The following is a 15,484-nucleotide window of genomic DNA, read 5'->3' on the forward strand; positions in this document are numbered from 1 at the left end:
AAATATTGTTTTTAAAGATAATTTATTAAGATATTTTTTCTCTCCTTTTTATCTCTGTATATAGCATTAACTTTAAACAAAACAAAGTCATTTATATCGTGTCTTAGCTCTTTGTATCCGCACATATAGCCAATCATTGTTCATACACAGATACTGATGAATGTTTTGTATATCAGGAATATACAGTACAATGCCTTGTTCTTTTATTATCCAAAGAATGGCCCGTCATTTCCAAATATGTGGTGCTACACAAAATAGTGAATGTTCTGTTAAGAGCATAATAAGCACCTCTTTACATAGGACTGTATCTGGGCTTTGTATTATATTTACATCATTGTATAACATGTATTTGTTTTGTTTTTTGAAGTGGCTATTGTATCAAGAACTCAATTTGTCTCAAGGCACATGTGGTTTGTAGAGAACATACTAATCCTATTCAGACACTTTATTTTACAGTTTGTTTATGAAACACTTGTGGTGTCGCTCCCAAAACAAAAAAATGACAGAGAAGCAGACATGCAAATTCAAAACTGCCTGAAACGTCCAGTATCAGCAGTAACGAGCGCACTGTAAAATAAAGTGTCTCACCACTTTCATGGTAGGTAGAATTCATAGCCATTGTACTTCCTGTTTGGCGGAGGGTTTGGACCCACATTTTCTTCCCAAACAGCAACAGTCAGAGCTCTCCGCTTCAAAGGTGCTTGATATGAGTGTATTTATATTGTGTTAGGTAATACTTGCTTTGTACAGTCAGTACTTGGAGTTGCTAAATATGTTATTTTATGCTATGCTCAAACAATACCTCACTTGGAACGAAACACAACTCAACTAGCCATGAAACAATGACATACACTGTAAACCCGAAGAAGCTCACAGAACTCAAAACTTTTTGTCTAACAGATGACACAAGAATATTTAAGTGATGTTGTTAAGCGTCTAAAGTTAAGATGAAATGAATTATCTAAATATTATTTTTAAACATTTAACAACATCTCTTACATATTCTCATGTAATCTGTTACACTAATAGTTTTAAGGTCTGTGAGCTTTTTCGGGTTTACAGTGTACATAACAGTGGTGCTTTGTCCAAACAAGGGAGATGAGACTTATCAAAGCAAATGAAGAAAAAAAAAAGAATCACTTTTTCTGTTGGTTAGCTGTTTGTTGTAGCACGTCGCTGTTCAATGCTGCATCTTCTGTGCTTTTCATTTCTTTTGTGCACTCATCAGATTGATTAGCTAAATACAAAATGTATCACAGATTTAATTATATGTTGAATTGTCTTTCTTTTTTTTTTTTTTTGTCCATTTAATTTTCTTGACTTTTGCAGGCTTGGTCCAAATAATGGCATTCTTTGAATTTTTCACGAGTCCAGAATTTAGAAAATCTTCACAGAGTACACTTATAAATTGAAATACATTGATTTAATCACTGTTGGCAAATGTGCAAAACATTGAAAACAATGTGGAGGCAGAATGTTGCTGGACAGTGGCGCCGCCAGCCGGAATCCTGTACACACCGTGCGTACAATTTCCTTGAAGGTGTGGGGGAAAAATAAAAAGTTAAAGCCTGGGCTGCTGTTTCTGTACGCCCTCCCCCCACCAAAGTTGCAGTCCTGCGGATGAGTTCTCTCCGTTAACTCAGTTCTGTGGACGAGCTCTCCGTTAAACCCCCTCGCCACTATGACATTCAATCCTGGTGGCGCCACTGTTGCTGGACACTATTATTGGCACCTTTTGATCAATTTCAATCTGTTCCTCTAACAACATAAGAAGTCACTTGTACCTGTGCTTCATTCTCAGGGTTCATACAGTCCAAATTAACCAATGAATGATTATTATATTAGAAGCAGACTTGAGATCAGCGGTTCATAGGTTCAAGTCTCACAGCTGACAGGTCTCCACCGTGGGTCCCTGCGCATGACCCTTGAACCCCATCAGCTCCCCGGAGCACCTTAATGTAGTTGCCCACCCCATCATAGAAATAGGATGTTTAAATGTGGGAAAAAGGAATTTTCCCAAGGATTTTAATATAAAGTATGATGAGTTTGGTTTTCTCAGCATGAGAGATATTATTTAATTTTATCCCAAAGGAATTGGCGTAATCACCAAAGATCTTCAAATATCTGCTTTAGTAGTCTTGAACTTGCAGCTAAAAACAATCTCAGTCAGAGAAATCTGAATATCAGTACAAAATGTGAAAGAAAACTAAATCCTTTACAGTCGATCAGGCTGAAAACTGCACAAACTCGGTTTCTATGGGTGAAGAAAACCACTGAACGAAATACATAAAAAGACAAAACCTATGTTTGTAGAGGTGCAACAGTCAAAGAAAAGTCGATGCGGTGTCGGAACCATTAAATTCACGACATTAACTTTGAAATCTTGTGATGAACAAGGGAGAGATGTCAGTTAGTGTGCTTTTGAGATATGTTTGGTCTCAATGACAGAAAGGAAGACATTTAGCAGCACATAAAAATCACTGAAAAAGTTTTTTTTTTTTTTTTTTTATTGCTTTGAAGCAACCCAAAGAGAGCCGAAATAAAACAGATCTTGAACACGTCACAATGGAAGAGACTCAAGAATGTAGCAGTAGACAGGTGCAAGAAGCCTCCACATGGATAAAAGAGACTTTTGGAGGTCAGCGTTACTGCCAGAGGTTCTGCAACCAATTATCAATGAAGGGTGCCAGTATGTCTGTCTGGGATGCATTTTGTGTTTGCATTGTTTCACTCTGATGCCAGTTTTGCAGAGTAACCCAGAGCGTATCATTAAAATGACTTGACGATGGTATGTTTATCTGTCAATTTGGCCTTGTCTCACATTTTGGACCAGGACTGCAATAGATGATCTGTTAAATGTTTGTACATGTGATGCCTCTGACCACAGGGGACGTTAATGGTGTTTTGTATCCAGAGCTCTCTCTCTGAGCCAACCTAATGTGTCTACCTCAGTCTCTGTGATGATTGCCCCCCTGCCACATCTTCCTCTCCCTTGCACTGGAGGGATTTTGGCTGGCTAAGATTAAGCATGAGTGGTTTAAGCTCTCCTGCGCAGCTGATGACCCTAAACACAGATCTGTGTGTGTGTGTGTGTGTGTGTGTGTGTGTGTGTGTGTGTGTGTGTGTGTGTGTGTGTGTGTGTGTGTGTGTGTGTGTGTGTGTGTGGGTGTGTGTGTGTGTGTCCCTCCCACCATGCAATGCTTCCCATCCCGTTGAAGACAGTGAAAACTAATCCAGAATCTGTGGTTAGGGGCAACTTTTGCCTGCAGCCCACCCAGTTGACTCCTCCTGGTCATAAATGTCTGTACTGACATCACACCTTATTTTAAGGGCCTGTTAACACAGCAGTGAGTACATTTTTTTTCATGATTTTTTTTCTTTAACCACACATCATCTCCTAATGAGAACTATTGCTTGTAATGCCTCCCATGTGTGATTGCAAAGGCAGCATGTAGTCAAACATAGGCTGAATCAGTGAAAGTACAACACAGCCTTAACACATTGTCCTGAAAATATCTCAGTATTCCCAGTTAGTTTCAACAGTTTGGCCCCTTGTGGTCAATTCACTTTGTGCCAAAAAAAAGAAAAGAAAACAAAAAAAGCAGTAAGCCACAGATGTCACATGAACCGGCTCGAACAGGCTCTTGAAATAAGTATATTGTATGTCTTTTATTCACAAATGGCAGTATTAGTCTATGTTTCAAGAATATTTCTGTATATTTATGTAATTACTTGTATTTATTGTTCATTCATCATAATGTTATGTCAATATTTAATTTTTTTTATGGATTTGTTGGATTTCTGTTCATTTCCAGAAAAAGGCTACGATTAAAGTGAAGTAGAGGTACTAACAAAGGCTTTTCTTCGTTCTTACTTGAACAAACCATTGTTGTTGCATATGTTTATCAGGAGAATGTGAAAGAAAACCCAACTCAATGCGGTCAACTTACTGTAACGACAGTAAGGTTGTTTTACAAAACAAAACAAAAACAGGAACAGATAACTGTGCATTTTTAACAACATTCATTAACCCTAATGGCCTCGCTGCTTGCAACTTGGTACTCCTGCTGCTAAGTCCTGTACTGAAATGTTTAACTCCAGATCACCAACTCAGGCTTTATGGTAATTACAGTGTTTGTAGATCAGGAAGTGGCCTGCTTGAGATGGTGTTTTACCTGTGGCCTTGGCAAAAGATTTAAATGCAGGGCGGAGAGAAGCGATGGCCGTTCCGGGTCGAGTCAATGGGGTGTTTTTCCTGAATGAAAATGCACAAATCAGTGAGCAATATATTTGTTGTTTTACGTGGTTGTGGCCTCTGTTGACCTCTCTCAGTGAGCACATTTTTACAGCCTGTGTCAGGAGTTCAAAGCTGTTTCCAATAAGGTAAATCTTGTTCCTGTGTGACAGTGCCCCAACTTGCTTTCCTTACTCTTTTGGAATGGGTATGGACGCCTGCTTGCCTAGCTCCCTACGCCCCTGTCTGTCAAGCCCCCCCTTTAGACTGATCTAACATAGGTTGATGACATTTGTACCATTGTGGGGGCCACTGACAGTCAATGGGACAGTGTGGAGGCATCAGCAAGACAATACAGTGGTGCACTGGCAGGTCAGAGGTGATGTTTGATCTGGTGAGGGGCCCCTTCCCGGTTCATCCCATCCACACAGGCAGACTTCTGGGAAATTGCCTGTGATCCTGGTTAAAAACAACAAAAATGATGTTCAATAGAATTCCAAAACACTGTGCTGACACTGGAGGGGTGGTGGTGGCGGATGAGCGGGAGGTCAATCCCACATAGTGCAGACTCTGACTTTAATTCTGCTTCCGTGTTGAAAACTCTCAAGAACGGAAAACATCCGTTAAACTTCTATCTACAAGTCAGATCAGGCTGCTCTGATTAGTAAATAGCTTTATCCAGTTTGCATGACCTTATTATGTCAATAAAACTTTATATGTTACAGTAGGAAATGTGTAAAACAAAGGTGGAAGTCATAATGGGTTGGTGTGTGTGTGTCCCCCCCTCCCCCCTACTGATTATTTAGAGAAGCCCTGAGAACTTGTGGGTAAAGTTTACAGAGCGCAGGCTGAAGGTGGGGGGTATGCCGATAAACCCCTTAGAATACCTTGGAAATGGATTTAAATGGGTCAAATAAAAATACTAAGGGGATTTCTGCTCAGTGCAACAGCAGGAAAACCCTTGTAAAAATAAATGTGAAGTCTGGAAAGATTACCGAGACTGCAAATGTCAACCCTTAGAGAACCACTTTCCCTGTGATTACACTCACAATCAAACACTAGTATCATACTTAGTTCAGCCAGCCTGTTATTTTAGTGATGCCTCTACATAGCTGCTCTTTTAGTGAACTTTAACATGTGTTCCATTGCTCAACGGTTTTAAGAAAGGAAAAAACAAACAAGCAATACAGTGAAGATCATGTTTATTCAAATCCAAGCACCATATCATCATCGGAATGAAACCATTTAGATTCAGTTTGGATTCTCATCCTGGTGTGAAAAAGCTTTATTTACTGAATCTACTGACAGTGTAATTAAAGCAATTCGTGTAGATCTCAGTTTAGATCACGATATGGGTTTCCTGTTTGTATATCCATTGTCGTCCCGCCTCCTCATGAGGCCTCCTACCTTTTCTCCTCCCTGAATGAGGTGAGGGGTTGCGGCATGTTCCCGGTCCCTCGCCGGTCAGGACAGAACCACACGCTGGGCAGCGCACTCGTTCAACTCTGGGCCTGTCGCTTCCCATTCATCCCAATTCCCTCCCACCCCCGCTTTGATTATCCCAGCAGTCCCTGCCTTCTGCTCCACCCAGTAATACTGCGCGTGTGTGTCGGTGTGTGCGCGCCTGTCACACTGAGTTACACTTTTCAGTAACTCTGTGAACCCGGACGTGAAAGAAACTGCTGCCGGTGTCATCCGGCACGCGGTGCCATTGGTCAAGCCGCTCGAACATCTTTTTATTCTTTATTAGACAAACAAAAACATCCTAGTTCAGGGATCATATACACTTTTTACAACATTTCTTTTACTGCCAACATATGTTACTGATACATCTGTTTACCAGAAACCAACAGCTTTGTGTGACTCCCACCACCTCAGAACAATACAAAATAAAACTTTATTCTCATTTTAAACGTGACTCCTTCTCTTCATCCTGCAGTGTTCGGCCTCCTGTGGAAGGGGCTTCAAATCCCGAAAGGTGAGCTGCGTGACGGGGTCAGGCCGTCCTGTCCCAGAGGAGAGCTGCCAGCACCTTTCTCCAAAACCCAGCAAGCAGAGGCGCTGTCGAGGGGGACGATGTCCCAAGTGGAAGACGGGCAACTGGGGAGAGGTAGGACTCTCTGACCTCGCCATTAAACACTTTTTGTTTTGTTCTCACACGGGTAGAATTGCTGGCTATTCCCTCCCTCCTTCCCCCCACGTTAATATTTACCAGCTTGCTGTCAAGTATGTCCATATGTGTGAAACTTGTGTTGTGAACCTGACTGTTAATGCCCCGTGCCAAGCCACTAACTGAGGCAGAGTGATTTTATACAACACAGTGCGGTTTAATAGGGAGCAGCATCACAGGCCCGAGGTGGCACTGGATAGCATGTCACCACAGAGGATTTTCTTCTTTTCAACGTGTCCAGCCAGTCTAAACCAACACACCTCATCTCAATATATGCGCTTCACCTTCCTCTCTTCTTTTTGTCTTTAATCTCCTCTCAAATTCTTTCTTCCTGCATCTTCTGCCTCCCCAATGGGAACCACATGTTGGCTCTTTTTCCTGCATTCACTACTGGAAGCAGGCAACTAACGTCATCATGCCAGACACCCTCACAAAGCACACCTGGGGAACCCATCTCGGAGTTTGTCTTGCTCTCTTCTCATCCTCGTTCACCCAATTCACCTCAATAGTTGGAGATCGGAGACACATCTGCGCCACACATGTCACAGAGGATGTGTGCCTGCTGGAAACAGCTGTGGAGCAGGACGCATGCCAGGGGAAAGTCATACTCCACACGGAGTTCTTAGTGAAGTACGGCACAGTGCATCATTCTGTGTCAGGGTTCAGATCCTCCAACTTGTGATGCTCAGGAATAGGAATGTAAATATGTCTGGAAAGGATGCGTTTTTTGTTTTTTATGGAGTCGTGCAGAGAAAATGTTTAATAACAACAACACAGAAACAAACAAGACTGCAGCTTTCTCACTGAATTTAACCCAAGCTTGAACCTTGAATTCATCCATACATCAATGAGATACCCTTCAATACAAGAATTGAACAATCCTGTATTATCATGTTAACATCAATACGGCACAGGTTGGTTGCGATTTTGCTGCATCTGTTCAAAAGAGACAAGTCAAAAAGTGATTACTGTAAAATAACATCTCCACCATCTGAGAAAAGAACGTTTAAAGCTGGTGGAGGGAGAGGGGGAACAAAGCAAAAGTATGTCTACTTTGTACGATCAGAGGTTAAGAGCTGTGCAGAATTGGCAGAAAATAAAACACATTCTTCTCCGCCTCTCTCTTTCTGTTTGTTCTCTGTGAAAATGTGTTCTGTATTATGGCATAGAAGACACGCTTTCATTTGAAAAGTTGGTGATGTGGATTGGACACAGACTGACAAAACTATGCAGGGCTGCAGCATCAATATCTGAACCCATCTGTACGAACCTGCACTAATATCGACAGTGTTCGACTTAAATGAACTGTGAGGCTTGGTTAAGTTTATCAAAACACTCAAATATATCTAAAATATCTCGATTGCTGCATGCATCTGCAGAAAAGATAGCATGCAATGCACGAAACAATGCAGGGATGTTCGAAATGCATTCAAACAGTCAAGTAGATTTAAAACACCCGAGCATCGTTGCATGCATTGCACGTTATCTTTTCTGGAGACTGCAACGACTAAACTATTTCCATCATAATGGGAGTGCATATACTTACCAAGTCAACAAAATAAATAAACAGGAACACAAGGTGACATGCAGAACATAACGCAAAGTAATGTCTATGATCAGGGAGCATGAATAATAAACAAAAAGCAATATGTATTTATCATTAATAAAATCGTTAATTACATTGTAGTTGGTACGTTCCACTAGTTTGCTCACTCAGCTCGAGACGCAGGTGTGACAAGTGACAATGCTAATTGCCCGACACTGGTTGCAGGTGACGTTAATTTAGTAAACTTACATGAAGAAATAGCAAGCTTTTCTGAGCTTATTCCTGCTCTGCTCTCAGTGCTCGGCGTCGTGCGGCGACGGCGTCCAGCGACGGGACGTGTTCTGCCAGGTTGGAGACCGCCGGAGTCCCACGGAGAGCGGCTGCGCTCCGCGCTCCCGGCCGCCGTCCAGCCAGAGCTGCCGGGCCGCGGATTGCCCCTCTCGGTACCGCTGGAGGGAAGGCGACTGGCAGACGGTAAGATGCCGCGAGCGGCGCCCCGCTTTGGCTGCGTGCCTCACCCGGTCCGGCCCCTGGGTGAATGCGCTCCAGTGGAGTGTGAGAGCCACTGCTTCCGTCGGGAGAGGAGGAGGAGGAGGGTGGGAGAGAGAGAGGGAGAGGGAGGAGGAGGTGGCGGGGGGGGGGGGGACCGTTCCTGATGAAAGTCAGATGATCCGCTTTTTCTCTTTTCTTTTCGTTTTTACACACAGAAGGCCCATAGCCTGGTTCATTAGCTAAAGGAGCATTCTGGTGCTTTTTAAGAAGTTGTGAAATGCACACCTGTGCCATCTCACTGGTCATTATCCTAACTTTTGTGAGCCTCACAAACTATAAAGCACAGTTCTCATGGAGCTGCAGCCAAGCGGAAACCAGCAAGTATGCATAAACGTATATTTGGAGTAACGGCACTACTTTTTACACTAATGCATTGATTGGTAATAAAATCTACAACAAACCATGGTACTGCGCATGCGCACCACGGCTGCCGTAAAGCGTCATTTTGCACTTGCGAGAGTGGATGGACAATAACAACAATGGCGGCCTCTAGAGTGACATGACTCCCAGCTAGTATTATCCTGGGACTCTGTAGTGTTATAGTTGAGAGTCACCCATAATAGTAATACAACTTTTGTTGTCTATAAAAAATGTCTGCGTACTTGCCATTGCTAATGCATGCAAAAAGGATGCATTTCCACTTGAACCGTTGCGTAAATGGGGCCTTTATTTCAACTATCACACTTAGAATAAGTTCTGTTCTAAATATTTTGTGCTTTAATTGAATAGTTGATGTTATTGCCATTTAATTTTGGGAAAGGGCATCACCTCGACCCAGCAATTGTCATGATTCTGTGCTTTCCCTGAATCAAGTTGTGATGGTTTACCCTGGCTTTGCTGGCAGTTTTCTGGTATCAGCTCCAGTAGGATGCTTCAGGGTTAATGGGTTTCTCATTCAACCTCACTTCGAGTATTCAAAATCGTTTTACCATCGAGTTTCCCCTACACAGGCTGTGTTGGGTGTTTACCATACCACAGTCAGCGCTTCTCTTTATGCTAGAGGCTACAAGTCCCACTTATTTCTATAAAGGAACCGTAGGAGTTTCTTCTTCTCTGTGTTCGAGCGATGTTGAAACTGGGTCATTGAGCAGCATGAAATGCCTTTCTGAAAGGAGAGTCTAATTAGTCCAGGGAAGTATTTGGAGGTCCCTGCCTTGGTGTCCCAATTAACATGCCAATGCATTTTATGCACTTCCACTGACTCCACAAATCAGAGACTTTATCACTCACGCCATTATTTCTTCTGCATCCTGTAGATCTATCAACATGGAGCAAAAACGTATTAAAACTGGAGTACCTGTCAGCACAGCACAGCAGCTCAAATGTGTTTTGGCTGTTTTGACAGTTTTCTCTATATTAAGAGTGATGAAGACCAGATGGAACTGTAACAACACACAGTTCACCAGAAACTCTTTCTGACGCAGGCAGATCCCTCGCGGCTCCTGTTAAATGCGGAGTGTTTGAAGTTGGTAACATTTACTGAGTTGAATGTTGTATTGTTTGACTCACCACTTAAAGCCTGGCTGTTTGGAGATGTTATGGTGTACTGAACTGTGACACTTTGCTGGAAACATTTCTCTGAGGAGACACTGGGAAAACAAGGGGTCACTAATCTTCAGGGTGACACTTTGACAGTCTTTCTGCTGTGGAATGGAAATGTGGGGTCATCAAGTTGTTTGTTTCAGCCTTTGGTTTGGAAATCTGCATGGTATGTTTTTAAAATAATGTAACCATTAGTACAACCAATACTGCAACTATTGGATTGTTATTATATTGCTATATTACATGTTGTACTTACTTCTAAATCAGTGCTCTGCTACTAATTAAGCTTTTAAAATCATTGTCTGACAAATCATGTACCTCCTCACCATTATAATGTTTTTTTGGGATCGGCAATTGGCCACATTTAGAGAATATTTTTCATAATATCCTCCAGATTTAGCTATTATGTAATAAGTGTTTGAAACAATAATTATTCAATATTATACATTAAATTCAACTGAATTCAATTTGTTTAACATTGGTAGTGACAAAGACATTCATAATAGTTGTATTAAAGTTCAATAACACTCAGAAACATACAAGTGGCAGGGTGGATTGAAAAGGAGGAAACTGGGGACATCGTTGGAATGAATGCCAATACCATCATGTATCATTTTAGCATTGATTATTACCCAACTATATGGATAATAATGTACTATATTACAAATCTACTATATTCCAACAAGATTGTCTCGCACTTTTATAACCCATTGTATCTTTAGGGGGGAGTATCATCCCTGTTAGAGTGGCAATATGCTACATTTTTCACAAATCCCAGTCTGCTGTCATGTTGTATATCTGTGTTTTGCTCTGAAAGTAAAGTCCAACTGTTGGACTAATTTGTTGTTTAGTAGATGTTCTTTATTCGATCTAAAATCTAAGGAGGAATCTGTTTCTGTAGACCACACCTACACGATGCTGCAGCCCTGTCTTGTTCCTCTACAGTGCAGTAAGTCGTGTGGATCGGGCCGCAGACAGCGAGCTCTGCAGTGTGTGGACCACAACCAGCAGGAGGTCCATGAGATGTACTGCGTGAACCAGATCAAGCCACCAATCCTGGAGAGCTGTAGCACTCAGGCCTGTGAGTCCATCTGGATCACAGGAGAATGGACGGAGGTGAGGGTCAAAACCATCCAATCTCACAATCTAATCGAGGCTGTTGGGATCCTCAAAAAGTATAAATTGTGAAGACTTGGCTATTCTAAAAAGGACCACTCGTGCGACTCATCAGCAGCAGATCCAGTGATGCAGAGATGACAGACATCAGCCAACGTTTCCACTCAAAAGCACTTTTCTTTGATTTAATCTCTCGTCTAGTGCTCAGCCAGCTGTGGCCAGGGCTACCGCCAGCGTCTGGTCTCTTGCAGCGAGGTGCATGTGGAGAATGACAACTATGAGTACGGCCATCAGTCTCTGTCCAACTGCCCCGGGACCCCCCCTGAGAGCTACATGCCTTGTAACCTGGACCCGTGCCCACAGCCGCAGGAGTGGAGGGCTGGAATCTGGGGGCCGGTGAGCCTTCGCTCCTCACTGCGGCCACGTCATTTATATGCAGTTTTAGAAGAGAATGAAGTCTTTCTTTCCCAAAACAGCACAACGTATTCAAATGTGGCCAGATTATTATTACATCTGCCAAGGATGTAATCAGTTAATTGGTGGATATTTATTTGTTTATATGTCTGTTAGCAGGATTACGTCAACTACTGCACAGATTGATATTAGGCCATGGAAGATTCCATTAAATTTAGGAGGTGGTCCAGATGTGGACATGGATTCTTGGTCAGGATTTCATGTTATGCCCTTAAGGATTACGTCAAAACTACACGACAGATTGTCACCTCATTTCTGAGACCAGGTCAACCTTTGGCCGACGTCAAAAATCTGATTGCTCTTGTTGTTGTTATTCCAGGCAGGTCAATGCATACACAAAATACAGATAGATACAAAACAAAAAATTTATATTTAATATGAATCTATATATATATATATATATATATATATATATATATATATATATATATATATATATATATATATATATATATATATAAACATCTCTATCTATGCATACATACACACATGTATAAATCCCTTTATGAATATACATAGCATCAAATAAATAAATCTATACTCAATCTACACACACACAGATATAGACATATGTCACATTTTGTTTAACATGCCTGAAAAAGGGTACGAAGAAGTAAAACGTATTAACTTAAATTGGACTCATTTGGTGCTTGTTCCAGCTAAATCCACTGCCCTCAACTTGGTATCAAAGCCATACAATAAATAATTTGCAATTTGTGTGACACAAAGCTAAAAAGTGCTGACATACCATCGTCCAATTGCACCATTTTCACTTTCACACCACGGTGCCTCCGGTTCTTTCTGCCAGTGCTCGGTGAGCTGTGGGGACGGCGTGATGGAGAGGACGGTGCAGTGCACGTCCACAGACGGTCAGAAAAGCAGCAGGTGTGCTCGTGAAGCCGTGCCAGAAGCCAGAAAAGTCTGCAGAAATCCAAGCTGTGAGTGTTCCAAAAAACTACCCTCTTCTGTTCCTCTTGACAAAAGGTCAAGGCCAGCAGCAGCTCAGAATCCTGTATGAGGTGTGGCTCGACACGATTCGGTCATCGCTGCGGAGATTTGTGCCTTGAGTGAAATATTTATGATCTGAGGCCAACACTAAAGATTTACTGCTCGGTGTATTTACTTCCCCGCGGGACCATGGGACATCAAAGAGAGAGTGGCTTTTCGTTTTTCTTTGATTCGATGAAGTGATTTTCCACACTTGACTTAGCCGCTGAAATTTGCGGGCGTGCTTGTTGCGAGTGCACATCTGCGTACGCAGTCTAAATCTTGAGCCCTGTGTCGAGCCTCTGAAAAATTCACCCTTGAATGTTACTCATTTCCTTTGTGTCTTCTTCAAGGTCATCTGCCAGTCAGCTGTCAAGAAATCCAGAGCCTGAATGGCCCCATCCCAGACAGAGAACACTTTCTCAGCATTCAAGGAATAGCACTCAAGGTAAGATAATATCGGCCCATTACCTCACTTTGACATAAAGTCCAGATTGTGGGGCCATCACTTTTTTTTTTTTTTTTGAACAGACACTAAAGTTAGGGGCAGTTATTCCTCGTCACATTTCAAATGACTTAAACACAAGCGGGGTGCCTCATTCAGTGGTGGAGGTTCACTGTGCACTGTCATCTCAGCAGAGAACTCCAGTTTGATTCCAGGCCCAGGGTGTCAAACATCAGATCCGTGGGCCAGAACCGGCCCACAATAGGCTCCAATCTGGCCCGACAAACCACCATCCAAAAACATGGATAATGCAACAGCCATAGGTTGTTTTTTTTGCAATTTTTGGTCGTGATTTTTATTTGTTGAGGAAATAGAAACATTTTCTCTGCATATTCTCTGCACCACAACAAAGAGAAACTTAAAAGTTTACATTTGAAGGTTATTATGGAACTATTTTACTATTACAGCCCACTCAAGATGAAATTGGGCTGCATGTGGCCCCTGAATTATATTGCTTGACATGACCTGATCTACACTCTGAGGGTGTCTGTGTGGACTTTGCATGTTCAAGGTGACTGTAAATCACCTGCCTGCAGCCTCAAGCTCCTCGTCGGATAAAGAGAGTATATAATATGTATGTATGGATAAACACTGGCAGGATGCCGTTTCTGCACAGTTTACGTTGTCTCTCTGTGTGTTTGCCTTCAGTACAGAAAAAGTGCTTTAAGTGTGTCTCTCCCAGCGAGTGTTTAGGCATTCTTTTGGCCCTCCAGCTACATGTACATTTTGTAAGGAGTTGCAGTACATCTAATAATGTGCGGTCAGAGAAAATTGGTGTACTGCCTTCAAAATGACAGTGAAGAATGGCCTGGGTTGGGTTACTTTTAGGGACTCGTTTGTGATTTATCAATATATGTATACATAGACATGCCTGTAGGTTTTTAACGCTCATGAACCTGATCCTATGTATTGTCTTTTGTTAGTTTCTCCCGAGTGCTGCTTTATCTTTCTTCCCTTAATCAGCATTTTTCTTTTTTCATTATGTCCCTCTACCTTCTCAACACCTTTGCATTAACCATCTGGTCTCCCACCTTCACTTCCCTTTGGCCGTTTCCCCCCTCAGGTCTACTGTGCAGGAATGCAGACAGAGACACCACAGGAGTACATTACCCTGACAACTGGCGAAGGGGAGAATTTTTCTGAGATCTATGGCTTCAGGTAAACAGCTCAGAGGATAACAATGGAAGCGGCTAGTTTCATTACAAAGAATCCAGCTGACTCCTGGCAGTGTTTTCCTCTGTAAAAGAAGAAATTCCTCAGAAGTGTAAAGTTGAACTCAGGTCGCGTGTGTCTTCCCAGGCTCAACGACCCCACCCAGTGTCCGGCCAACGGCTCCAGGAGAGAAGACTGCGACTGCCGGAGAGATTACTCCGCTGCTGGCACCACCACTTTCTCCAAAGTCCGCCTGGACCTCAGCAAGATGAACATCATCAGTGAGTCCGCCCACGCTTTCATAAGCAGCGCACACACACCAGCAGCATCCTGTGCCAACGTTAACTCCACATTACTTTCAAATGAGAACTTCCTTTGCCATTTAATTATGCTCGTGCTCATGAAGGTTAATGGGCTCAAGATGTCTTTAAGGTTCATTTAACCAACACACAATTACAAGGCTTGAGGGGATTAAATGAAACTGCTCTAACTAGGTAGAATTATACTGATATTGCTATTTGGCTGACCCTCAAAACGAAGGCCAGTTTTATTGGTAAATAACACGGTGTTCAGTCATTACAGCACACGCATGCTGCCGTTCAAAGAGTTCATCTGAGGTCCTGTAGCAACAAGTGGCTTTATTTTTATTTATTTTTTTAATGTTCAGCTGCAGACTGGAAATTTGCCGTCATCCGTGAGGGCAAGAGCGTTCCATTTGCCACAGCCGGAGACTGCTACAGCGCCACCCGCTGTCCACAGGTGAGCACTCGAGCAGCCGTTTACCTTTATAAAACTGGAAAAAGCACAAGTGTGACGAATAACATCAGCGACGGCGCAGTTCAATCAGGTGTCATGGAAGCAAGTATGCATGAAGCACGAGCCCTGGAAAGGAACACCATAAAATGTGTTTGTTATTTGTGTTATTAAATGCACCTGAAGCTTTCTTGCTGGGTCAAGAGGTCTAACGTGGGAAAAAAAAAAAGTGATTTCATGCCTTTGGCTTTACCAAATGTTCTTTCAACCTCTTCCAAAGCATCATTTTGTCTTTTGTAATTCGGCCAGTCAAGTCGTTGTGCTGCTTCGGTCTGATTGCTCTAATGGTTGCGTTTTATCCAGTGTTTAGGCATTTTGGCTCCTCATTTTGTACTGGTTTTTTTTTTACATTTTGTCATTGGCTCATGCTCCACAGCACTTAGTCACAAAGTC

This window comes from Blennius ocellaris (assembly GCF_963422515.1).
Source record: "Blennius ocellaris genome assembly, chromosome: 4".
NCBI classification, from domain to species: Eukaryota; Metazoa; Chordata; class Actinopteri; order Blenniiformes; family Blenniidae; genus Blennius; species Blennius ocellaris.